At 40.7% G+C, this 8,949-nt stretch overlaps 1 protein-coding gene across 1 annotated transcript in view; it reads right to left on the bottom strand.

The window, feature by feature from the left end:
* The window catches only part of LOC100554115 (ral guanine nucleotide dissociation stimulator-like 1), a 116,639-nt gene that overhangs the window by 79,622 nt on the left and 28,068 nt on the right, over positions 1-8,949 (bottom strand). The window lies entirely within an intron of this gene.

Genomic DNA, 8,949 nt, shown 5'->3' with positions numbered 1-8,949 from the left:
GAGAGCAACCAGCAACAACAGGCAGCAGTAAGGGATTCATATGTACCTGGGATCAAGATGTATTGAGTATAAGGAAATTACTTCTAAGTACATTATGGGATAAAATACTAATGACCAAAAAAAAAAACTAATCACAAAAATTTACAAGAAATTATTGAAGTGGAACACTGAAATGGAACAGGTGAAAGAATGCATGAACAAATGTGTCATGAATATAGACATATGGGAAGACATATAGAATAGAAAATTGAAATGGACATATGCTTTTAACCTAAAGGAAAATTGGTACAAAACATTCTACCGATGGTATATCACCCCCCACAAATTAGAGGAATGCTATAAAAATATACACACAAAATGTTGGAAATATGAATCTCAGGAAGGAACATTTCAGCACGTGTGGTGGCTGTGTAAGAGAGCAAGAGAATATTGGAAAGAAATACATAAAGAAGTCGGGAAGATCTTAAAAATAAAAATAGAAATGAAAGCAGAAACCTACCTACTAGGAATAATAGACAAGAAACTTGACAAAAACAAAGAAATATTATTAAATTATTTAACTACAGCAGCAAGGATAACATACGCAAAGAAATTGAGATTAAAAGAAATACCATCAATCAAACAGTGGCTGGCCAAGATTCTAGAGATAAGGAATGTGGATAGACTCACATACTTAATGACAAGATACCAAGGAACATGGAAAAGAAAGAAACAGACTGGAACCTAGTGATTGAATATATATATAAAGAGAAAGATAGAAGACTCCAATAGAATAATAGATGCAAAAATAAGAAATGCTGGCCGAAGAAGAGAAGAAAGATATAGGAGAAGCTCATATCAACAAAGGAAATAAGTGACTGTAACAGAAATAAATCCATGAGAAGGAAGATCAAATGTTAAAGACAAAAATCCAATTACTTTTATTATTATTATTATTATTATTATTATTATTATTATTATTATTTTATTATGACACAGCAAACAAGATAGACATGCTGGATTTCGTATCACAAAATAACAAGTCGAACACTTCCCAAGTGTCTAGGACTGTGTGATGTATTTTCGGATGATGCACGCAGATCCCAGTAGGGTGGCCTTTTGCAGTTGGCAGATTGTGATTTTGTCAATGTCTATTGTTTCCAAATGCCGGCTGAGATCTTTTGGCACGGTGCCACCTTGATGTGGTGGGGGGGCTTAACCACTCCAATGATGACTGAGGGCTGTGCTGGCGGTAGTGTAACTACCGGCAGGTCCAACCAAGCCAGAGAGGCCTCAGCTGAGGAGCAGAACTAAGAGCACCTAACCCATTAGCATTATGGAGAATCAAACCAAAACAAAGTCTATACTGGCTCGGTCGTCGCCCAGGATAAAAAGGACAATGGTGGATGCTGCTGATTCTGGACATCCATCGACAAGTGAGCTACGGAATCCAAATACAAATGAACAGTCACAGAAGCGGCAAAAATATACAATGCCAGAAAACCGCACAATTATGAAATGCTACTACAAATTATTATTATTATTATTATTATTATTATTATTATTAGTTTTTTTCACTTTTCCTCTTCTTCTCCTCCCCTACATCTCGTTATCCTTTTTCTCCAAAATGTTTACCCGCTATCATAGTTTAAAAAAATATATCTATGTAAAACTTCAGTAAAATTTATTTTAAAAAATTCTGATCTGGAAAAGCTGCATTAGTCATCATGGCTTGTAAGAAGCAGCCATGGATTTCAGAAGGAAGTAGTTCCTGGGAGAAGGTGGATGAGTGGAGGGCAGGGGGGCACGAAAGGGCATCTGCCAGAACTTTGTTTGCAACTGTCCGCATTGGCTCCTTTCTGTATTGTGAGCCTCCTCCTTTCCTGCTTGTGAATGAGAATGGGCCGGTGGCAGGTGGCTTTAGAGCTGAATGAATAGTTCTAATTGTCTTGATGTTAAAAGGATGAGCAGAAAGAAGAATGAAAAGGGCAGGGATAGTTGTGATGCCAGCAAGGAAAAGTCCTGCCTGTGAAAGAGCTTATCGGCTTCAAAGACTGACTTTTTAGTTTTTCATCTTGGCAGTTTAGGAGAGGCGGAGGGAGAAACCATTTGTCTTCTGACAGTGTTGCTGATAGGTCCAGATGCATTAGGATTTTTCCAAGGGTGAATCTGATGGTTTGCATATTGGTCAGATAAGGGTACATAAACAAAGTAGGGGGTGAGGCAAACCATCGGATTTAGACGGGATGGGATTGCTTTAAATTGTTAAACTGTATGGAATGCTGTTTTCAACCTGACTCCTACAATGCCACAATTTCCATAGTGCATTTTATTGTGATATCATCGCTGTCTGCTTAGTCCATGGGAGGAATGAATGTAGTTGTCCATATCCTGTTAGATGGTTAACTCCCAGCTCTGTGCAGCCAATGATGAGGAACTTCATGCCAATAACATCTGTAGGGTTGCAGAATCCCGACCCCCAACTAAACCCATATTTTGGGCTCCAGCTTTTCTTTGTTAATAAAGTTCACACAACATGTCAATCTGATAAACACATTATTGTATTTTATTTACTCCCAATATGCATGGTGCTACATGATGAAAATATGAGAAACAATGGCAAAACAGACCAGCTAGAAATGAATGTTATAATACAGAAAGAATTATTGCATATCAGACATGAATGGAGAAAAATGGCCAAGACTATGACCCATGTCCAGCTTTCAGATTTGGATGAGCAACCTCAAGATTTTTTATGTCCTTTCCTTACAGCTGTTTATCTTTAAATCAGACTTGGACTGGACAGACTTTCAAATAGAGGACAACTTCAAAAGGAGGCCTAGACACTTTGAAATAGAAGATTGTTTTCTGTAAAAAAATTGCCTGTGCCTCTTCCCCATTGGAGTGAGAAAGAGGGACAGGGATGATAACGTTGGTGAGGTGAATGTGTTGGTCTATAACAGTGAAGAGATAAGGAAGGGACAGGGCCATAGAAAGCTCTGAAGATGAAGCTGAGACATGAATGCAGGATCACAGCAAACAAGATTTAAGAATTGTCACATGATCAAAAGCAAAGGCAGAATGGGAATGAATGGTTTTGGCAATGTAGTGTGAGATGAAGTGAGGCAGTGGACTAGGGAAAGCTTTTGGATAGTGACTGTAACTGAGGCGCCCAGGCTGTGAACCACATTTCTACAAAAAAGAGCAAGAGAAGAAGGACCATATTTTGCCATGCTGTAAGAGGAAAAGAGACACAGGTTGCCAACAGATTGGATTTGATGACATCTGTAGAAATCTTTAGTCTGTATTCTTATATACATTTATATCTTGACTTAAGAGTTTTTGTTCCATGACCAAGTGCTTAATTCAAAACGCTCTTATCTCAACACATATTTCCCATTGAGATGCTATGAATCTGTTCCAGCCGCCCTGAAGACCTCCACCTTTTTTGTTACGTGTTTTTAAATAAGAAAATGTACTTTATAAATAACAAATAATGTACTAATGCACATTTGCATGGAACAAAAAGAAAGAAAGATAAATTATAAAATGGTAGAAACACAAAGTTGTGGCACAATGGTAAAAGTACAAAGTTGTGACAAGGAAGCACAAAGTACAAAGTGAAGAGGCAGAAGCATCATTTTCTTTCTACTGGACTCATTCCAGCCTCCCTCCCTCTCTTGCTCTCTCTCTTCATGAAGCCAAACATACCAGGATTAAAAACCACACAAAATTATCTAACCCAAAATTCCTCAAAGTGGTCAAAAGCAAAGTAGACAGCAATCTCCCAAAGCAGACAAGAGCACAAGGCCCAGAGGCTGCTCCCTTAAAGCCCTAAAGACCTGACCTCTGGCACTAGCTCTTAACTCAAAATGCTGCTCTTATGTCAAATGATACCTAGGCCAAATGATGGCTCTTAACTCAAAACATTCTTACGTTGGGAAGCTCTTAAGTCAAAGTTCCATTGTACTAGAGATGTGCATCATAGCATAGTATAGCACCAGCTATTTGCAAAATATCTCCTTGTTCACTAAAGATTGCAAAGCTTTTTGTATGATTTCTTCCCAATGTGATGTCTTCAAATCTGATACTTCAAAAAAAAATCATGGCAACCTTTGTCATTTGTTCAGTTCTGGAGTGAATCAATGTTTGTTGGGCTTTCTCACGGAACTATTTTTTGCAATATAATAAATAACTGGCATGTCAAATATCTAGGGGAAACTATAATGTCTGTATCTAAGAAAAAACATAAATGTGGGTAGTGAACCAGTTACACTTCCTGTTCCCAGCTCCCTCATGTTTTAGATTCTTGAACTCCCTTGGCTTCTTGACTTCAGGACACTTTTTGGCTGACTCCTTCATTGTTTCAGAAATTGATAGGATCACCCTCTCTATCTGACCTCAGTCTGCTACTTGACCAACTTCTATCCCTTCTCTGCAACACAGTGTGTCCCTGGGTTCTGGAAATGCGGGAAGAGGTTCAGCACAGTTGCGGACAGATCCATTTTGTAACAGTCCAATTGTCAGGTGAGAATTTGGACTTTCCTCCTACTTAGGTTAGCCCAGGGCAAGACTTTGCATGGGTTCCCGGAATCAACCCCATGCCATGGATATGCCCTGTGCCCACAGCTGGGATCAAAACAGAATGGTGGGGTGATTTGAAAGTGGGATAAGTTGATGGGTCTTTACGCAGAGGTTCAGGAAGCCCACTCTCACCAATTTCTTCCCACATTAATTTCCAAAGAAGTAAGCTTCTCTGCTCAATGGGCGATGTGTGTTAATTCCCCCCCCCCCCCAATATTTGTCGACTTATTACATTTTATTTAATGAGTCTCTGGCATTGAGACTCACTGGGGCTCATGGAGTGTAAGTGGATCCAGGACATACATCAGAAGATCCTTTATATCACAATCTTGGCAGTCAAACATACATTTTTGTCTGCAGTCTTGTATATTGTAATATACATCTACAGCTTTTGCTTTTGAGGACCTTATTACATTAACGTTGGGATTCGCCACACATGCGGTCCTAGCAGGGAGCATGGAGAACCTGTCACCCTATACCCCACATCACCTAACTTACCCAGAACCTCATCCCACAGGAGGAAACATCCGTTACCCGGCTTCTTTTCATTGTTGCAAATGTAACACGGGAAGCCTCCCGTGTTGCTACCACAGCAGTGTATGCTGGTTCCTCTCCCCTTTCAACACAGAGCCCCACTGGAAGTAGACGTATGTTGTGTAATGGCCTCCATGGCAAAAGGGGAGAGGAACCGGCATACGCAACTAGCCCGTCTGATAAGGCCGTAAGAGTGTGTTGCTGGAGGGTTTTAGATATTTTTCCCTTTGCTTGGTATACTAATTGTATACTTTAATTACTTACGTTATGTGTCATTTATTATTTTGTTGTTATCTCCATGTGAACAGCTTCCATTCAGATGATGATGATGATGATGATGATGATGATGATGCACGGTATTCTCTGTTTTCACTGTTTTGTAAAAACACACATGCACATAGGCAATTTATAACGGTCTACCTGCTAGTCTTTAGCCCGACTCCGCACCTTAAAAATAGTTCCAACATCCCGCTGCTTTTTCACAGTAAGTGCTGGGAAAAAAGCTGGTTTTGGCACGTCTCAAGCGCCTTCATTCCTCCCAGCAAAAACACATGCTCAGAAGTGGTTTGATGGGGCAGCCTGTCTGTGAAGAACACAAGCTTTCCTTGGCTAACCGTAAAAAGAACTTCACCTCTCGATGCCCTTGCTCAGACTCTCAGACTTGCTTCCTTCCAGACAGCTAATCTCGGAGGTCTTCTGTTATAAACAACCGAAGAGAAACATATTGGTCTTTTGCTTCTCCAAGCCTCGTGGTTTGATAGTTAGAGTTGCAGTTTGTTACTTTTTAGTTCAGTGCCACTATGTTCCAGTAAAGCTGAGTGGTGGGTGAGTCAGCAAAGGGGAAGTAGTCCTTTTCATAGCATATAGGACCTCATCCCATGAGCAGGAGGAAAACAGAGGGAATTGTGTTACTTTGTTCCCTACCGCTGAGGTATATCTTCTAGGATGGCCAGCCATCCCACGTCAATTCTCTGTTTTCTCTCATTTTCCTCAGTTTTCTAAAGCTGTTTTCATGTGCTTCAGAAACAGAGTCCCATGGAGTCCCACTGGAAGTGCCCTTACGTCACGTGATGGCCTCCGTGTGTATGTGTGTAGATGATATATACCGTGTTTCCCCGAAAATAAGACAGTGTCTTATATTAATTTTTGCTCCCAAAGATGCGCCAGGTCTTATTTTCAGGTGATGTCTTATTTTTCCATGAAGAAGAATTCACATTTATTGTTGAACGAAAAAAATGAACATTTATTATATACTGTACAGTAGTTGTCATCACAAACCAGCATAACTAAACAAACTGTGAATCTTATCAAGAATTTCTTGTTACTACCATTATTTACATGTACAACAATCTATGGTACGTACATTTACTGATCCTGCATGCTCTGGTGTTCTGTTCAGCAGGCATGCTTCCAAACAAAAACTTTGGTAGGTCTTACTTTCAGGGGAGGTCTTATATTTAGCAATTCACCAAAACCTCTACTAGGTCTTATTTTCTGGGGCTGTCTTATTTTCGGGGAAACAGGGTAGATTATAACACATTACTAGCATGCAACGGGATCTTTAAAAAATTTTACACTGAGAAAGACATTTGCAGAATAAGTTTTCATAGACTGGGTCTACTTCATCAGATGTATAGAGTGAACTGAAGATGTATGGAATCTCCATTCCATGAACCTGATGGAGCACTGTAGGTGATCTACAAAAGGTCATACAATACACAAAGGTAAAGGCTTCTCCCTTTTCTTCTCCAGTGTTTGGAGGCGATGCTCAACTCCAGCCATGGGGAGGTGCACTTGTTCCTTTTTTCCATGCCGAGGAGCCTGTTGTCCATAGACTTTCTCCGATTGTGTTGCCGGCATGTCTGCATGTCTACATGGGGGCTTTTTTACCTTCCCACCAAAGCGGTACATATTGATCTACTTGCATTGCATACTTTCAAACTGCTAGGTTGGCAGAAGCTAGGGCTGACAGTGAGAGCTCACCCCGACTTGAGGTTTGAACTGCCAACCCTCCGGTCATCAGATCTCCTGCAGCTAGCAATTTAATCTGCTACGCTACTGCAGGTTGAATACATTATTTACATATCATTCTTATAGTAATAGCCAACAGGTTAAGGTTAAGGTTTTCCCCTGACGTTAGGTCCAGTCGTGACCGTCTGGAGGTTGGTGCTCATCTCCATTTCTAAGCCGAAGAGCCGGCGTTGTCCGTAGACACCTCCAAGGTCATGTGGCCGGCATGACTGCATGGAGCGCTGTTACCTTCCCGCCGGAGCGGTACCTATTGATCTACTCACATTTGCATGTTTTCTAACTGCTAGGTTGGCAGGAGCTGGGACTAACAGCGGGCGCTCATTCCGCTCCCAGGAATTGAACCTGGGACCTTTTGATCCGTAAATTCAGCAGCTCAGTTCTTTAACACACTGTGCCACCAGGCCCCCCAGCCAACAGGTTACTCTGAAAAAAATTATGAATACTGCAATGTCCAATGCGGTACACATCCTTTACCAACTCTGAATGAGACTTTTAACTAGAAGGTGTGATAAATATTCAGGCCCCATTTTTGTTTGCAACTAGAGGCAGACTCCTGTCCTTCCTTCCAGGATCTTTCTTACTGTATCTTGTCTTTCCACTTTAGTATAAATCCAGAGATGGAGTAGCCTGCAATTAACTTGGAGTATTCAGAAATACTATAGGTTTAGACATGTTAATAAATACAGGCTGGGGTCATTCGCAATCATAACAGTGAACTGCTCTGTATTGTCATTCACTAAATAGACAGGCAGCTATTTCAGAGTTAAGATAGTCTTGAGAGATAGAGTGGGAATGATTAATTGAGAGGAAAGCATGATAGTAGTTGTAGTAAAACATTTATTGCATTAGTCCTTAGACCATAGCAGGATGAGATGAAATGACAGGACTCATATAAAGATAATGAATTGTTAAAATTAACGAAGTTAGGGAATGAGTAGTGTATCTATGTATATACATAACCACTTGTAAAATACAAAATATTACTAATGGGGAAATTCTTATAAAATATATAGTAGGACTGACAGAAGGAGAGAATAATTTTTAAGATTTATGCCAGAAATATTTCTAAGTTGGAAGAAGCTTGTTTTTTTCTGGGTATGACAAATCCCCACTCATCCTCTTTTAACTTCAAAGTGGTTTAGAGACCTTCAGAGTTTCCAGGGATCTGGACATGGGATTGGGAGAAACATCTGGGGACCCACAAGTTGAGAACCACTGTTGTTGGAGATGCAAAATATAATTTCTGTGAGGGTTGTTGTATGTTTTCCGGGCTGTATGGCCATGTTCCAGAAGTATTCTCTCCTGACATTTCACCCACATTTATGGCAGGCATTGTGACAACCTCTGAGGATGCCTGCCATAGATGTGGGCGAAACGTCGGGAGAGAATTCTTCTGGAACATGGCCACACAGCCCGGAAAACATACAACCCTGTGATCCCGGCCATGAAAGTCTTCGACAACACATTAATTTCTGTGAGTCTGAGCCTAGAAAGGTGGTGGTGATTTCTCTGACCATCTTTAGAAAGAGGCTGGACAAGTGGGAGGGTGCTTTAGTGCTGTGGTTTTCACCCTTAGGTCCCCCAGATGTTTTGGCCTTCAACTTCCATAAATCCTAACAGCTGGCAAACTGGCTGGGATTTCTGGGAGTTGCAGGCCAAAACACCTGGGGACCCACAGGTTGGGAACCACTGCTTTAGTGAAAATACTGCACTGAAGAGAGGGTTGTACTTGATGGCTCGTGAGGTCCCTTCCAGATCTATGATTCCATGATATTATAGATAATTTAAAAATTGGTGTTCCAGATATTGCAGATGCAAAAA

The sequence above is a fragment of the Anolis carolinensis genome, chromosome 1 (assembly GCF_035594765.1).
Source record: "Anolis carolinensis isolate JA03-04 chromosome 1, rAnoCar3.1.pri, whole genome shotgun sequence".
Taxonomy (NCBI): Eukaryota; Metazoa; Chordata; class Lepidosauria; order Squamata; family Dactyloidae; genus Anolis; species Anolis carolinensis.
Note: the sequence above shows the minus strand (reverse complement) of the source record. Positions and strands in the feature narration are given on the sequence as shown.